Source organism: Pipistrellus kuhlii, unplaced genomic scaffold, assembly GCF_014108245.1.
Source record: "Pipistrellus kuhlii isolate mPipKuh1 unplaced genomic scaffold, mPipKuh1.p scaffold_m20_p_15, whole genome shotgun sequence".
Classification (NCBI taxonomy): domain Eukaryota; kingdom Metazoa; phylum Chordata; class Mammalia; order Chiroptera; family Vespertilionidae; genus Pipistrellus; species Pipistrellus kuhlii.
The window spans coordinates 21,876,080-21,894,964 of record NW_023425460.1 but is presented as its reverse complement, the minus strand read 5'-3'; the positions used below and the strand labels follow the sequence as shown (position 1 = coordinate 21,894,964).

Here is an 18,885-nt window from a genome sequence, read left to right as displayed (position 1 = left end):
ACAAGAATAATCTGAAAAATAATATCCACATGGTGATGATATTTGTGATTTACACACACGTAAATCAAAGCAAAACCACATATTGATTTTTATGTATAAACACATATGTGACAGAGTAACACTTAAGAATATTAATTGATTGGTTTTTCTATACTTACCCCTCTCTTACTGGTACCCCCTAGGCACATTAAGCCCATAGGGAAGCAAAAGCAGAAATTCAAATAAACTGCTGATCTAAGTCTAAGAAAGATTTGGGTTCATAATCGAAGAGACAACTTTTCTGCTCACCAGTCTAGTTAAAATGGGTACAAAGAGAAAGGAGCAGGAAGACTAGAGTCTTCAGTTGGGAAGGAGTAGGCTTCTTCCTATGACCACAGAGAAGAGTTGCAGGGCATTGAGCCACAGTTACACTAGTGTTGAGAGCAGACCCTGTCATCCATCTCTTGGGGACATTTCTAAGTCCCTGACCCCAGTCAGAGCAGTGGACACCATGTATGGGGATGACCAAGGGAAAAAAGTGACCAGAATCAGTTAAATATTTTGTAAAGATTTGAAGCCAGGGGGGAATGTGTGGAAAAGGCCTAAAAGGAAATACACCAAAGGATGGTCTTTACATCTAAGGCATTTTGTAGAATTGAGGGGGGAGACAGTCAAGGAGAATTTTTACAAGAACAAAAAAGTATTCAATTACAGTTTATGTGATTCAAATAATTTTGAATCATTGATTAGACTTTCACAAAACAGGGAAATAAATTAGAATAAAATGTTTTTAAAATGTTCTCAATAGCTGGTGACTTTTGCAAATGGGGAAGTTTAGAAAGTGTTAAGGGACTGAATTTCTGAATCTGTCCCACTTTTATAGATTAAAATCCTAACCCCTCAGTGGATGGGGTCTTTGGAAGGAGATTAGGACAGGAGAGTGGAGCCCTCATGAATGAGATTAGTGCCTTTATGAGGCCCCAGAGAGCATGGTCAGCCCTTCTGCCAGGTAAGCACACAGCAAAAGCACAGCAGCCTCTGAATCCGCAGTCAGGCCCTCACTAGACATCAAACCTGCCACACTTCGGTCTTGTCCCAGTTTCCAGAACTGCGAAAATAAATTTCTGTTGTCTATTATTCAGCAGTCTATGGTCGTTAGTCATGGTCATATGAACAGACAAAGATAGGAAGCATATGAAAATTTTTACTGAGATTCTAAATGCTTCTTCTGAGTGGTGCCAAGAGAATTATAAGTTGTATTAGTCGTGTCAGATGCAGGGTGTCCTAAAAATTGCATACACACTTTGAGTAATTGTAAAGGCAATGTTTATTAAAATACATTTCATTTTCAAAATGTAACAGCTATTAGCTTTTAGAGTGTGACATTTTTGGGGACACCTTGTATATTAATTTTATTTTCATTGATATATTCATGTCACTAATCACTAATATATATAATACTAGAAGCCTGGTGCATGAAATTTGTGCATAATGGTCGGGGGAGGGGGGTCCCTCAGCTCAGCCTGAACCCTCTTGCAATCTAGGACACCTTGGGGGATGTCCGACTGCCAGTTTAGGCCCAATCCCTGCAAGACCTAAACCAGCAGTCAGACATCCATCTCACAATCTGGGACCACTGGCTTCTAACCATTCGACTGCCTGCCTGTCTTAAAGCCCCTAACCACTCTCCTGCCTGCCTATCACCCCTAACCACTCTCCTGCCTGCCTCATCACCATAACCATTCGCCTGCCTGCCTGCCTAATTGTCCCATATCTGCCTCTACCCCAGTCGCCATGGCTTCATCCAGAAGGACGTCCAGACACTAAAGGATGTCAGACACTAAATTTAGCATATGTGACTTAATATAATTCTTCAAAACAACTTTATGAGATAGGTGCTATTATTACTCCAATTTACAAATTAGGCAATTGAGAGATAAACAAATTAAGCAACCTGTCCAAGGCCACAAAGCAGGTCAGGAGTGAAGGAGAGAGGTGAACCTAGAAAGTCTAATTCTAGAGGTGTACTTCTAGCCACCATATCGTACTTCCTTCAGTGTATGTGATAAGTGTTTAGAAAGAAGCAATTAATTGAGATAGGATATGGAAAAACAGAAGAAAGTGAAATGTATACAAAAAAATGGTACAACCCTAGCCTGTTTGGCTCAGTGGATAGAGTGTCAGCTTGTGGACTGAAGGGTCCCAGGTTCGATTCCACTCAAGGGCACATGCCTGCGTTACAGGCTCGATCCCCAGTAGGGGGCATGCAGGAGGAAGCTGATCAATTATTCTTTCTCATCATTGATGTTTCTATATTTCCCTCTCCCTTCCTCTTTGAAATCAATAAAAATATATTTTTAAAAAAGAAATGGTATATTATACTAGGGAATTAATTTTAGATAACAGAATTCCTTACATGGCCACTAGGTGGCAGTGGTGGACAAGAACAGTTTATTTTCCAGAACAAGAGGGTTCAACCATAGGCCTCAGGATGGTTATAAAATGGTGAAACTGTACAACCTCATTCAAATGGAAGGGATGTTAATAAATCAAATGTGACTTAAAGGGACATATCCAATTCTGACTTAAGACAAATAGGAAATATCATCTATTAATTTATTAATTCCTTCTATAAAACTTAAAGTTTGCCACTGCAATTAATAATACCATCTTGATAAGGACATAATCCTAAACCAAGTATCATGTATATATCATTTGGTAGAAAAAGACTGCATCTTTTTCTTCAGGGTCATTATCAAAAAGATGATGATGCAATGCAAGATTAAAGTAAAATGGTGTTTATTAGAAATTAGTGTGGCATCATGCTAAAATCACATGATATTTAGAATATGATTACTAAACCCTAGTATGCATAATCACTCTGTCCCCATGACATTCCTGAGAAATAAATATTCAAAAGAGGCAAACACAAACGATAGAGTTTCTCATCCCCTTTGTTGTGGATTTCGGGGCTGCTGTTGCCCCCAATTTTAAATTTGCTGGAAAATTGGGCATGCACACATGATTGGGCTCAAAAACAAAGTGAAGATTCTGCCCTTGATTGGGCCGCTATTCTTACCACCAACTGGTTTCCAAAATGAAGTTAGTTTTTCTAAAAGTCTAAATTCCTCCTGGCTGTATAAGCAAATGAGAGCTCAGGATAATTGCCTGCATTAAAGGGCCATTTCCTGCATCAGTTTTTGTTTGTTTGTTTGTTTGTTTGTTTGTTTGTTTGTTAGAGGCAGGGAAGGGACAGAAAATATAGACAAATTTCCAAGAAAGGGTCACACCCAACTATGGGAACGTTTAGTACCAGGTGATTATGATGCTAGAAAATGTGGTTTAATCACTGTTTTAAAAGCTGGTCCCAACAGAAGAACAACTCCACATTTGGGGATGCAGTCAGTAAGAAGTGGAAGATGAGTGAGAATTAAACTCCTCTTCCCATCACATCTATACTAATAAAAGGGTGATATGTAAATTGGTCACAACACCCTCACAGTAACAACCCAACAGCAGGCTGGTTGTGGGCACATCGCCAGTAGGAGGTGTGCAGGAGACAGCTGATTGATGTTTCTCTCTCATCGATGTTTTTAGCTCTCTGTCCCTCTCCCTTCCTGTCTGTAAAAAATCAATGGAATATATATATATATATATATATATATATATATATATATATATATATATATTTAAAGCATACATCTGATGCAAGGTCAGTTGAAAATAAAAAAAGCTAGTATTTTGATGGGCATAGTTAAGAAAATAAGAAACTGGAAAAATCTGTCAAACTTAATGTTCTCGGCAATTAAAATTTGTTGTATAGATTTAAAAAATGCTGTTGCTCATTGTATAAAAAATTTATAAAGATAAAGTGGGCAATATTAGACTTTTTTAGGAAATGCATAGTACAGTTGATAATGAAATCTCTAAAAATTTTAAATATTTTCAAAACAGGATCTAAGCATTTAAAAACTTGACAAGTTCTAAGGTGGCTTGAATTATTTCAGACACAAAATTATTTTTAGATTGATGGTAAAAATATCATAATTTCAATTATGGTACTTTTGTTAGAGAATTTTTATATGAAAAAATCAGTTTCTGTTTTAAAATTTCAATCTATTAAAATTTCAAAACAAGAGATTATGTTTTTATTATTGCTTTATTCCACTGTATAATGCACATTGAAAATATTTGTGCTTTGTCTTCTGAGAATCTTAAGTGCCATGAATGCAGTTATTAAAATAATTCAAGTTCAAATTTAAAGGCCATGGATATACATATATTCAAAGGCCACGAATCATTGCTAGTTTATGGAAATGCTGAAAGGAATGAAGGACAATGGACTCAATAATCTAGTGCTCTTTGCTAATGCTCATTGAGTCATGAATTAATTTTACAAAGATGTTTTATATTAACGAGGAATCAAGATTTTTCTAAACAAAGAACAAAAAAAAAGATAAAAATAGCAGATTGATTTCTGTTTTCTCACTTATATGACACTGCATAAAAATCAGCTAAATTTGAAGCTCCAAGGAAAAGAAGTATTTGTGATCTAATTAGAAAGGTATAAGATTTATATTAAAATAAAAACTATCTATAATAATAAAAGTGAAATATGCTAATTAGATCAGATGACCTTCTGGATGAAGCTGGGCTGCAGGGAAGCTCAGGTCCCGGGTACCAGATGGAAGCTGGCGCCAGCAGCTGGGAGGAGGAAGGACTGCTCTTGCATGAATTTCAGGCACCAGGCCTCTAGTTCTTATTATAAGTTCATAATAACGATTTTATACATTTTTCTAACAACCAATATACAGAAGATGTTAATTGTAATCATCTATATTATATAAATTGGCTGCAAAAAGAAAAAAAATTTGAGAAATAATGTTGATATTGATAAACTTTTAAAATAGTTTTTTTATTTTATAAAACACTTCCTTTGAAGTAATGTTAATAATACTGAGTTGATACAAAAGTTAATGCATTTATTTAGTTTGGATATACATAGTTTGAAACTGATATACTTTTGCTTCAAAGGCAAATCAATTCTACAGAATGATGAACCAGTTTTATCAATGTATCAATAGATGTCAATCATTTATACATATGCAACTTTTTATTGATTTCAGAGAGGAAGGGAGAGGGAGAGGAAGAAAGAGATAGACATATCAGTAATGACAGAGAATCATTGATCGGCTGCCTCCTGCACACTGTTTTACTGGGAATTGAGCCAGCTACCCAAGCATTTCCCCTACTGAGCCAAACCAGCTAGAGATAGATATCAATCTTAACAGGAAAAAAAAATTGTTAGTCGCTTCAGTTATTATAAAACATTTAAATATTTCTGAAAATATATAGGTCTGCGAATCTTCTTTTTCAATGATAAATTTTATGAAATCTAACTACAGACCATATATTTCCAGTAAAAATTTAGATCCCATACAATATGTACTATGGCCTATAAGTATAATATACATACCAGATTTTCAAAAATTAGTATAAAAAAACTAACGTGAAATATCACATTAATATTTTACAAAAGGATTACTTATTAAAATAATAATATTTTAATGTGTTGGGTTAAATGAAGTATAGTAGTAGAATTATTTTCACTTTTTTTTTGTAGTTACTATAACATTTATAGTTACCTATATGGCTCCCATTCTACTTATGTTGAGTAGTGCTGATCTATGCTATGTTAAGAATTGCTTGGGGAGTTCCACTGAGCTCAGAAGGATTTCACAGCATTATTTTGATCTAACATCCTTGTAATGTTTGACTCCAGAGTTCACCCTCAGAATGAAAAACAATCTGATACATACCATATTCCCCTATAGTGAAAATATTTTCCTGGTTTTCCACACTCCATAAGCATAATTTCCCTGACAAATCAAGGTATACAGTACCCTCATTAATTCTATAAAACTGTTCTCCCTCAACTCTACAGCTGCCTTCCCCTCCCCTCAGTTTCCTATGACCATTTACGTAAAGCTTAAACCCACATCCCACTTCTCCAGAAATCTTATATTTTTTCCATCCAATCTGCCCTCTTTTCCTTCCCCTTCTTTATTGTACACACATCTGTTGAGGCTAATTGGCTTCCTTTAGGGTCTCTTAGAGGGAATCAGACATTCTAATCAGCAAAGAGGTTATCGTTTGGTCCATCTGGTTCTGAAAACTCTCAGAAGTTACTATCTACATAATGAAAGACATGTCTCCTCACCTCTGTTAAACTTACAGAAAGGAAAGAAAGAAAGCCCATGAGTTCATGCTTCCCTTGCTTCCAATTTGTGGCTCAGACAAAAAATCAGAATTATTATGGAACATGAGTCAAAAGTTAAACCAAACAGACATATGTATCAGGCAAGGACTAATTTAGAAAGTGTTTTTGAAGATTAGCATGCAGAGAGGGACAAAGTTAAATGATAAAAAAGCAAAACAAAAACATGCTGTGCAAACTGAAATACTATGTAGCAAATTAAGTTTGAAATTGTTTTAATTGGTATGTACATGTGGAAACAATAGAAAGCCAACAAGAAAATATATATATTTAATTCTGAATGCACCCAGGCATGTTATGAATTATTTTATACCAGAGGCCAGGTGCATGAAATTTATACACAGTTGGGAGGGAGGTCCCCTCAGCCCAGGCTGCACCCTCTCCAATCTGGGACCCCTCGGGGGATGTCCACTGCCAGTTTGGGCCAGATCCTAAGATCAGGCCCAAACTAGCAGTCTGACACCCCTCTCACAATCCTGGACCACTAGCTCCTAATTGCGCACCTGCCTGCTTGTCTGCCTGCCTGCCTGGTTGCCTCTAACTGCCCCCTCCTTCCATCCTAATCACCCCTCACTGCCCCTCCTGCCAGCCTAATCACCCCCAATGGCCCCCTCCCCCTACTGGCCTGGTTGCTCCCAACTGCACCCCCCGGCCAGCCTGGTTGCCCCTAACTGCCCCCCACCCAACATTCTGGTCACTTCTTACTGTTTCCCCCTGCAGACCTGGTCGCCCCCAATTGCCCTACTCCCTGCAGGCCTCGTCTCCCCTTACGGTCCCCCCCCCCGCACTGGCCTGGTCAGCAGCCTGCTGTTCAGTCGTTTGGTCATCCCTCACTAACCCCCCTATCGGCCTGGTTGCCCCATGCAGCCTGCTTGTTCAGTTGTTTGGTCGTCCCTCACCAAGCCCCCTGCTTGCCTAGTTATAGGCAGCCATTTTGTGAGGGCATGAGGGTTAATTTGCATATTACCTCTTTATTATATAGGATTAGAATTTTAGGCAAGAGAATATTATTATTATACAATAGCTCTTTAGTAATAACAAATTTATCCTAAAATTAGTTTCTCTTCTCTTTTTCTTTTCCACAGGTTTACCAGGATTTAAAAAAAAAAATTAAAAAATAATTTGTAATGATTTTCATGTAAATATTTATGTTTATGTTATGCTATTTAGGGTAATCACTCCATTTTCTGATCTTTTTTTAATCAGAAAAAAAATCTAAGTCTAAGATTACCAGTATTTGTTGTTGTTAATTCTCACCCAAGGATATTTTTTCCATTGATTTCTTTTTTTAGAGAGATTGGGAGGGAAAGAGGGTAGAGGGAGAGAGAGAGAAACATCAATGTGAGAGAGACACATCGATTGGTTGCCTCCCACACGACTCTGACTGGGGCTAGGGATCCTGCAACCTTTGACCAGAAATAAAACCTTCAACCAGTATTAAAAATAAAACACTTTACGCTTTTCTCTTGGCTGATGACTTAATGCTCTATTATACCTAACACTCTGAATATTACCATCAGTGTTCTTTTCTTTAAATTGGTATAAGAATGGTATCTCCTTCATGGGGTTGTTGTGATAATTAAATGAGATAATGTGCCTGGCACAGAGATATGCAAACACTCATATTATTATCATCATTTGCATTATCATTACCTGATCCCTTTCAGCATACTTGCATCCAATTTTATTATCAAATAGCAATATGTATTAGAGTAGTTTCCAGCATATGGTGAAGTTACATCATAAGAACTTTTAATTGGCAACTAGAATTCTACATTGTCTGGAAAAAAGAGAGATGAATAATAATATTATTAGTCTCATGTTTTTGTGCACTTATAACTGAGCATCCCTGAATATGATTTTTAGAATTGAACATATATCTTTTTTATACACCAGACCACTATTTCAGAAGTAAAAACTGTTATTGGGCTAAGTGAAAGATAGCAATTTTTGTTTTGTTTTACTCTTTCAATAAAGTGAAATATACTTTATGGGCAACTGAAGGGATTTTCAAAAGTAATTTTTATAAATGCAATATTAAGTGCTACTTTCAGAATCTAATTCTGCCATCACATGGGACTCTATTAGGTGGGTCAAACCTGCCTGTTGGCAATTTCTCTTCATTAGCTGTGAGTCTCTGTGATCGGAGTCATCAAGTCTCTTCCTCTCGTACACAGAGGTGAGAGAGAAGCCTGGGAGGCACTTGAGATGCCTTTGAACAGATTCAAAAAGCACTGGCAACACCTGGGGGTCTCGAATAAAAAGTATGACTGATTTTTTTTTAAGACAATACACTGATTTTTTTAAAAATGTTTCTCAAAAGTTGTTGCCTTATAACTCTGAATCCAAAGAATCAATTGTCTATATTGTTGTAGTAAAACAATTTTCAACTGGTGCGCCATAAGAATTTTTAAAGCATTCAATACCTGAGTATTTAGTCAGGGGCACTGACCCTAATCCCTTAGAATCTTTAGGGGTGTCGAACTCAATCAGAGAAGGGGCCAAAATCTAAAATCCAGCCTAAATCGCGGGCCGAATGGTTTACTGAACAGTCATAAACTGTCATTGTGATGGAAACGCAGTGGAGTGCAGTGATGACAGCGTGGTGCGGGCCACATGCAAGGCCTGGCGGGACAGATTTGGCCCGCGGGCCTTGTGTTTGACACATGTGCCTTAGATTGTCAAATTAAAAAAAAAAAAAAAGCAAGCGAACAAACAAACAAACAAACAAAAAAGACAATAGCCAACACAATGCATGAATCAAAATTATATCTATTTTTTTGTCAGGTCAGCAGAAATATATATTTTTTGGTGTGTTGCAAAATTTTAGTAAGAATATTTCAAAATGCTGCTTTATAGAGAATAAAGTCAATGTTTCAAAATGCTGCTTTATAGAGAATAAAGTCAATGCTCAATTTGATATTTTAGGTTCAAGTTTTTGTTGTTGCTGGTGGAGTTTTCGTTTGTTTGTTTGTTTGTTTTGTTTTGTTTTTAATGGACTTAGAGCAAGATAATATCTACCAAGCTAGTTTTTATGAGAAAAACAAAACAGGATTTCTAAAATTTTTAATTGTATCAGGGTGGAACCTGAAATTCAAGGCATAGAGCTTTCTTCTCCTATTTTATGAAGAAATACATAATAGAAGGTGCTTTCTTTTAAAAAAAAGAAAATGGCAATAGAAAGCTCTTTCCCTTCTGAGATTAGGAAACGTGGGGCGATAAAAACCAGCTGACTTAGGTGAGGATAAGCCTGCTGCCTCTTGGGTGGGGGGTGGAAAGAAGAAAAGAAAATATTAGGCCTAGTAATAATTAATGTCGTTTTCTAATACTTTTTAAAATCGAATTTATTTAAACAATACAACAAAATTTAATCAACAATATAGTTGCCGTTGTTTTCTACTACTTGTGCCCAACGCTCAGGAAGCATTTTAATCCCCCTGTTGTAAAATTCTTGTGATTTTGATGCAAAAAATTCGGTCAATGCATTTTTGAGGCATTCTTCATTATTAAATTTTTTTCCAAGAAGAAAGTTTTGCAAAGAATGAAACAAATGGTAATTGGAAGGGGCAATATCAGGAGAATATGCAGGTTGAGGGAGAACTTCCCATTCCAACTGGCGCAGTTTTTCAGCAGTGATTCTTGCAGTGTGCGGTCGTGCGTTATCGTGGTGAAGAATTACGCCCTTCCGATTAATCAGCGCGGGTTCTTTTTCTCTTAAAGCTTGGGCTAACCTTTCCAATTGGGCACTATACACTGCACTTGTAATGGTTTGGTTAGATGGTAAAAGTTCATAATGAAGAATTCCTTTAAAATTCTACCAAACACACAACATCACTTTTTTCGCATGCAAGTCAGGTTTTGGCGTGGGCTGCGGAGCCTCATTTTTGTCCAACCATTGAGGCCGCCTTTTCAAATTAACATACAGCACCCATTCTTCATGTCCGGTAACAATTTGCTCTAAAAACGGCAAACGGTTTTGAGGAGAGAGGAGCGAACTGCAAATTGTGACTCTTTGATTACGGTTGTTGTCGGTCAACTCATGAGGAACCCATTTTCCAAACTTTTGGACTTTGCCAAGTGCACGCAATTGATTGGAAATTGTTTTTTGTGAACAACTTAAAGTTGTCGCAAGCTCTTGTTGGGTAATTTGAGGATTTTGCACCAAAAGAGCTTGAAGAGCTTCTTGATCAAAATTGGACACACGGCCTCGACCACTCTTGTCATCTAACAAAAAATTTCCCTTGTGAAATTTCTCAAACCAACGCTGGCATTTTCTGGCGCTAACTGCATCTTGACCAAGAGCACTACAGATGTTTTTTGCAGCTTCACTTGCTTTTCTTCCTAATTGGAACTCGTAAAGCATGCAGTGCCGAATATGCTCTTCATCTGCCATCTTCTTAGCCCTAGTTTTGCAATAAAAACCAAACCAAACACAGACTTTTTCAAGCAAAACTTGTTAATTGCACTTCACACGTTCTGTAGATACCACGTGTTTGAAGGTTATGTCAATACAAGTCAACGCCAAGCAAGATTTTAAGCGAATGTTAAAAAACGACATTAATTACTAGTAGACCTGATATGATAGACATTCTGATCTGGATTGAGTGAGGGGGAATCAAAGAATATCCAGACTTCTGCTCTCTTCCCTCTGCTTCGTGCAGCATGGTGCCAGGGTGCTGGCTCAGTGCAGGCAGGCCGGAGGGTCCAGATGAACAGTCTTGGGGCTGTGCGCTCCTGCTCTACAGTCTATGCTTGACACAGACAAGGTCAGGATGCTCCAGCATCACTATGCAAAGGAAGAAGGAGGTGGCAGAGAATTAAAAGTAAGAATAACGAAGCAAAGTTGAGCATTTCTGCCAACAGGTCACTATGGGTCAGGAGAGGAGACCTTTGCAAAGTTTACAGCCCCAAGGAAAGGCCATGATGAAGTCTCAGAGAATCAACACTGGTGGGGGGAGGTGGTAAAAAGTCAGACCCTACCTAGACAAGTTTGCTGAGCTTCATGGAGTAATCGCTCTGCTTTGCCTGAGAGCATAGACCTTGAGCATCATAATCCACAGGCATTTTAGCTAGTGTCTGTAGCAATGACCAACCAGTGCCAAGACCCATCAGATATTTTTCAATTAGTTAGCAGGACTAGCAGAGGATGACATGTGGCTCCAAGTTCACTTTTCCTTGTCTTCGTGAAATTACAGGCCTTAAAAAAGAGAGAAGATATCCAAAATAATTGAGTATTTACCCTTAAGAGACTGAGTTCACCCAAGAGCCTTTTTAAAAAATACATATTTTATTGATTTTTTTACAGAGGAATAGAGAGGGATAGAGAGGTAGAAACATCGATGAGAGAGAAACATTCATCAGCTGCCTCCTACCCCTTCTCCCCACCACCACTGGGGATGTGTCTGCAACCAAGGTACATGCCCTTGACCAGAATCAAACCTGGGACCTTTCAGTCCACAGGCTGACAATCTATCCACTGAGCCAAACCAGTTAGGGCAACCCAAGAGCCTTTTAAATAAAGAGACAAAGTTGCCATTTATCATCAAATTTCAAGATTTTTTTGTTTGGGTTTTTTGTTTTCAAATTAGAGAAAGAAAGGATCAAGGTCTAGATGATGTCAATCACAGAACAGAACAATGACTAGTTTGGTACATATACATTTCAGTGTGTACATTTTAACCTTGCTCCAGGCCGTATCTCAGGGCTGTTCAATCTTCTATCCATTATGCAAACCCTACACTTGAACACAGCACTTTGTAGCCTTCTCTCTCTGCCAGTTAAAGGGTTAGCATATGTTAGAAATTCAGTAGATGAGTCAAATACCATTAAATGTTACTTGGAACGTAGAGTGAGACATAGGAGACCTTTATAGATGAATCAGATAAAAATGAAAAAGAAAAGATATTCTCATAGCAAAAAATGCCATTTTTTTGGATTGGCAGTCAATAAGTATCATTTTCACTGCTATTCCCCAAATATCCCTAAATTGGGAAAACCCCATAACTTGTGGCAGCAAGGACTTGGCAGTTAGATGTCCCCCTAAACAATGGGTCTGTTTGAGAAGGTAATTGACAATGCCACACACTGTGATCATGTATGACCCCAGGGGGTTCTCTTGGAATTTATTTTTAGTTATTTGATGACACAGTTCTCTTGATCCACAACATTTTGCTCTTCTTTCCCCCACATTCGCATCAGACTACCCCATAAAACGAATGTTCAATAAATAATTTCATATTCTTGCTGCTTAAAATCATTTCTGCTTTATTTTTGGTAAATCTCCACTTGTTTGCCATTCAGATGTGCCTTTTATTTTAAGGAGCTAAAGAGGCAAATCATTTTTAATTGCCCTGCAAATATTTACATCCTATACATCCTGTGATTACAGCAATTACACTTATCAGTTTTCCACCCCCTGCTAACGTAACCACAACATTGTCATGAGAAAATCATGATGGGGGAAAAAAATGCTACAGCAGACTCATTCAGCTTTGAGTACAGTGGAAGAAGAAATGCCTTCCCTCACTACCTTGAACTGCAAAATTATTTCCCACCCTCAGGAGCAATCGGTCTTTTCCCACCACTTGAGGGGCCACCACTGATGCAGGACTTAACTGTTACCTCGGAAATACCAACTAAGATTGTTATATTACAATGCTGTGTCCTGTAAATACTTGAGCTATGCCTATAATTGCCCTAAAAGGCACTATTGCCTGCTGTGCTTGCTTAAGTCCAAGAGCAGTTTGGAAGGCAAGACTGAATGCTTAAATAGCCTTGATTGCTGGCTGTTACTTGGTTATGAAGAGACTGGGATAAGAAGCAATAGTTGATATTTGTGTCTCATTATCAAAGAAATTATTCTGGCCAAAACAGGTTTGGCTCAGTGGATAGAGTATTGGCCTGCGGACTGAAAGGTCCCGTGTTCGATTCCGGTTAAGGGCATGTACTTTGGTTGTGGGCAAATCCCTAGTAGGGAGTGTGTAGGAGGCAGCTGGTTGGTGTTTCTCTCTCATCAATGTTTCTAGTTCTCTATCCTCCTCTTTTCCTCTCTGTAAAATTCAATAAAAAATAAATAAATATATATATATATTTATATAAATATAAATATATATAAATATATATATATATAAATATATATATATATATATATTTATATATATATATATATATATATATTTTTTTTTTAAAGAAATGATTCTGGAACTCTTTCATGGATGATAATTTAATTCATTCTGATTCAGGTGTTCATTTAGGCTATTAATTATTTCCCCCCACCCCATAAAATATGTAGCAAGTGCAGAATTTCTTGCTGATAAGTAGACCTTTTTAATAATCTGAGTGTAGGATGAATCTTATACCTTATGGGCCTTGGAGGTTTCCTGGCCTTTTCCCTGGACTCTTGCTCCTGGGATAGATTAGATTTAGAATCTGCAAATAGCAACATCTGTGGCAGGCTGGTTGCAGGGGGGCGGGGGAGGGGGGGATCCTGGGGTTCTACAATAGTGCAAAATGAGGCGTGCTTGTGTTTGGTTTGCGTGGAGCAACAGTGACATCCAGTGCTAAGACAGTTGCTGTGAAGAGCCTTCAAGAGTAACATTACATCACTTCTTGGTAAATGAACAAATATCACGATGAGAGAAATGTGGTTAAGATTAGTGTCCTCACTAAGAGCTGCTGACAACAGAGGCAGATCATGTTCAAGGTGAGAGAGAACATTCACAGGGCACATGCTAGCAGAAAGCAGAAGCAGTGTGCAGGCTTCTGTTCCATTTCCAGCCACACTTCTGAGAAATCAGGCAGTGCCCTGGAGCCTTCAGCACCCTCTCAGTTTATCTCTGGGTACCCACTCTTCAGTCTTGTCTCTGAGACAGTGGCAGGGACTTGAACTCCGAGTACTCTCTAAGTGTCTCTCTCAGTACTCACTACTGTTTATCTGCAAAATGGAGATGGTGACACTATTCCACTGTTTGACTATCCATGCGTCAGGCTCAGCCTTAATTGATCTGGAGTTAGCCTTCCTCCAGGTGGAAGATGAATCCTTAGAGACATCACTACATAGAAATGACCAACCAGTTTGTAACTTTATTGGGATTATTGCAGATTTTATTTCAGTCTTCTCTCCAGTGAAACATTCATTTCTAGGTGCTCTTTCTATCATAATCAATAAGCACTGAGAAAGCCATATGCCAGTCGGTGTATGCCTTCACACCACATGGGTGGCTGCTATCTTGCTGCCTGTTTGAAGAAGAGTTATTTTTGATGCTACCATATGAAGCCTTGTCTATTTATTTGATGTTTACAATAAATAGTACCTTAAATAACTATTCCTAATCAATATAGAATATATTGAATACCTATTATAAGCAGGCACAACAATAAGCCCTCCTTATACATTATATTTAATGTTTACATTATCCACATAAAGCAGGTTTTGGCTACACTTTATAGATGAAGAAAATGAAGTTTCAGGGGCTCAGTAATTTTCCCAAGTTCATAAGCATGGGAAGTGGAGATTGCAGGATTTGAACCCAGACCTCATGGCACCACCTTGCTTTTCTGCAAATGTAGTACAGAGTCCTGAGTCACATGGGTGGAAGTTCAAGGTCCCATGAAGGCCATGTGCCTGGACCTCTCTATGAGTAAGAGCTGTGATAGTTAATTTTATGTCAACTTCTCTGGGCCATGAGATCTCCTGAGTGCTGGTTAAACACTGCTTCTGGATGTGTCTGTGAGGGTGTTCCCAAAGAAGACTAGCATTTGAGGTAGTAGACTGCCTAAAGCAGATTGTCCTCTCTAATGTAGGTGGGCATCATCCAATCAGTTGAGAGCCTGAAGAAAACAAAAAAAGCAGAGGAAGGTTGAATTCATTTCTCACTAACTTCTGGGCAATTATCTCTTGCCCTCAGTGCTCCTGGTTCTCATACCTTTGGACTTGGACTTTAAATACATCACTCCCCCTCCTGGAACTCCAGCTTGCAGGTAGATAGAAGACCATGGGACTTCTCAGCCTCCATAATCATGTGAGCCAAGTCCTTATAATAAATCTATCTATCTCTCTGTTCTATTGGTCCTGTTTCTCTGGAAGAAAACACTGATTACTACAAAGGCTTAGTTCTAGCTATGGTTTTTATATTTAATACCATATTTTTCGCACCATAAGACGCACCGGACCATAAGATGCACCAGTTTTTAGAGAAGGGAAATGAAGAAAAAAGATTCTGAAACAAATAGTGTCCTAAAATACTTTATGTGCATTAAAACCCAACATCACAGTCATAAACACATGTAATCAACCCTGTAAAGTAAACAGCAGCATTTAGAACCATTTTAGAGCCGGGCAAGCACACAGAGACCACACAGAGCCAGGCAAGTAAAAAAACTTTTTTTTAAAAGTATATGTGTAGGCTATATTTGGACCATAAGACGCAGGGACTTTTCCCCCCACTTCTGGGGGGGAAAAAGTGCGTCTTATGGTCCGAAAAATACGGTACTTTTACTCGTGTGTGGCATATGAACTGCATGCAATCCTAACTAAATTTTAATCTCCTTTATAGCAGTAATGTTAGTTTTAGTTTTTCTTTGCCATAGACTTTAGTCCATGCTTAGACACATGTCAGTTCCTTCTTTTAAATTTGTTTACAATGGAAAAATTCACCAGAAAAAATGGCCTTACCCTCAAATTTTGATTCCTCTCATTCTCTTTCAAATGCTTTATAAAAGCAGGTGTGTAAAAACAGTCTTTTCAATGAATTGTATTAGCAAAACTGGACAAATACATACAAAAAATAACCCCACAATGAAATTGGATCACTATCCTATACCGTATGAAAATAAATTCAAAATGGATTAAAGACTTAAATGTTAGACCTGAAACTATAAAAATTCTGGAGGAAAACTCTTTGATGTTGTTCTTAGCAATATCTTTCTGTATATATCTCATTGAATATGGAAAACAAAAGAAAAAAATAAATGAGACTAAATCAAAATAAGAAGTTGTTTTTGCACAAGAAGGAAACCATCAATAAAATGAAAGTACAACCTAGTAATGGGAGGAGATATTTACAGGTGATATATCTGATAAGGGGTTAATATCCAAAATATATAAGAATTCCATACAACTTAGCGTGCACACACACACACACACACACACACACACACAAATCCAATTTAAAAATGGTCAGAGGACCTGAATAGACGTTTCTCCCAAGAAAACCTACCCAAGGCCAAGAGACATGAAAAGATGCTCAACATCACTGATTATCAGGTAAAGGTAAATTAAAACCTCAATGAGATATCACCTCACACCTGTCAGAATGAGTACTAGCAATAAATCAACAAACAAGTGTTGAAAGGCTGTAGAAAAAAGGAAACCCTCATGCACTGTTGGTGGGACTGTAAAATTTATGCAGCCACTATGGAAAATGGCATGGAGATAAAAAATATTAAAAATAGAGCTACCATGCAATCCAGCAATTATACTTATACTTATACAATTATACCCAAAGAAAACAAAAACACTAATTTAAAAAGGTACATGCACTTCTATGCTCCCTGAAGTATTACCAGTAATAGCCAAGATATGGGAACAGTTTAGGTATTCATCAATAGATTAGATAAAGAAGATGTCAAACATATATACAAAGGAATGTTATTCAGTCATAAAAAAAAAAAAGAATGAAATCTTGCCATTTGCATGAAAGGACCTAGAGGGTATTGTGCTAATTAAAACAAGTCAGAGAGAAAAACAAATACCATGTGATCTCACTTATATGTGCAATCTAAAAACACAAAATAAATGAATAAAATAAAAATAAAAATAAAGCCAAAACCGGTTTGGCTCAATGGATAGAGCATCGGCTTGGGGACTGAAGGGTCCCGGGTTTGATTCTGGTCAAGGGCATGTACCTTGGTTGCAGGCACATCCCCAGTAGGGGGTGTGCAAGAGGCAGCTGATCAATGACTCTCTCTCATTGATGCTTCTAACTCTCTATCTCTCTCCCTTCCTTTCTGTACAAAATCAATAAAATATATTTTTTAAAAATAAATAAATAAAATAAAAATAAAAAGACAGAAACAGACCCATAGATTCAGAGAAAAAGTTGATGGTTGCCAAAGGGGTAGGTGTGGTGGAATGGGAATAAATGAATAGGATAAAACCTGCCCTCTAAAAAGAAAAAGAAAAAAAAGGTAGTGGAATCATGTTTTCTAAGAAAGCAAAGTCACCTGGTAGCTTCTATTTGGATTCTATACACTTTTGGGTTCTGGGAAAGGCAAGGGCCATGTCTTTTAAATCTTTGATAATCCACAATACACAGCACAGTGATTTAAACATAGTAAAATGCCAAATATAACTTAAATCTGAAGACATATTGGGTTTTCTTTGAACACTTTAGTTAGTAGGAAATCAGTTTTATTTCCCAGAGGCAGAGAGAAGAATATAGAGATACCAATTCCCATTTCTCAGATGAATAAGGCCTTTTGCTTGGAAGAATCAACTAATCCCTGTCTGCTCAAGATGAAAAGCTCAAACAGGAGAAATCTCTTTTCAGTCTAAAGGATGGATTTTGGAAGAATTCAAAGTACCCAGGGGGAAAAAGAGGGTCCTTTGATAGAATCTGATACAGAATTAAATATGCTCATGAACACACAGTTCCAGTATAGCACCATCTGAATGAAATAACTAGAATCCATCTTTTTCTTTCCTTGTGATCCTTCGTGAGGCAAAATACAAGAGATGCAATTTGAGATAAGAAAATGTTGCCTGGGCGGCAGAGTTCAGTGGTTGAGTGTTAACCTATGAACCAGGAGATTAGGGTCTGATTCCCAATCAGGGCACATGCCCAGGTTGCTGGCTCGACTCCCCTTCCCTCCCCAATACCCCCCTCTCCAGTGTAGGGTGTATGGGAGGCAATTATCTCTCATCATTGATGTTTATATCCCTCTCCTTCTTCTCTGAAGTAAATAAATAAATATATTAAGTCTTTATATCTGCTAAAGTACATGTGCAATGAGGGCTATCTCATAGAAAGCAACCAAGTCTGTAGATTTTTAGTACCAAGACTGGCTTGCAATGCTTACTATTATGTTAATAGTAGTAAATAAGTGAATGAATAAATGAGTGATAAATGTTGAGTAGGGACTTTAATTTGGAAAATGAAGTCCAGAACAGGAAATACTGAGCTAACTGTTCCTGAACATGTTAAGTCATGCATTATTTAATACAGTAGCCACCAGCTGCACATGGCTGTTTAAATTTAATTAAATGGAAATAAAATTAGAAATTCAGTTTTTCAGTCTTACAAGCCACATTACAAATATGCAGTAGCACATGCATCCAGTGACTACCATAAGGTGCGGTGCAAATATAGAACATGTTCTATTGGACAGTGTCCCTTTAGGCTACAGGGTTTAAGGAAGAAAAGAAAAGGATGCCTTTTAAAAAATAATTTTATTGATTTTTTACAGAGAGGAAGGGAGAGAGATAGAGAGCTAGAAACTTCAATGAGAGAGAAACATCAATCAGCTGCCTCTTGCACACCCCCTACTGGAGATGTGCCCGCAACCAAGGTATATGCCCTTGACCAGAATCGAACCTAGGACCTTTCAGTCTGCAGGCTGATGCTTTATCC

At 37.7% G+C, this 18,885-nt stretch overlaps 1 long non-coding RNA gene across 5 annotated transcripts in view; it reads right to left on the bottom strand.

Annotated features, from left to right (window-relative positions):
- Positions 1-18,885, bottom strand: part of LOC123652377 — a 74,837-nt gene that overhangs the window by 35,147 nt on the left and 20,805 nt on the right. For 2 of the 5 annotated variants that reach the window (XR_006741684.1, XR_006741683.1), the window contains 2 exons: positions 11,237-11,453; positions 10,741-11,042 (listed from right to left, as the gene is read on the bottom strand). The exons of 1 other annotated variant lie outside the window; for it this stretch is intronic. This is a non-coding gene — a long non-coding RNA (uncharacterized LOC123652377). Of the gene's footprint in view, positions 1-10,740; positions 11,043-11,236; positions 11,454-14,976; positions 15,086-18,885 lie in introns of those variants that run through there. 2 more of the 5 variants (XR_006741687.1, XR_006741688.1) reach the window with 2 other exon arrangements.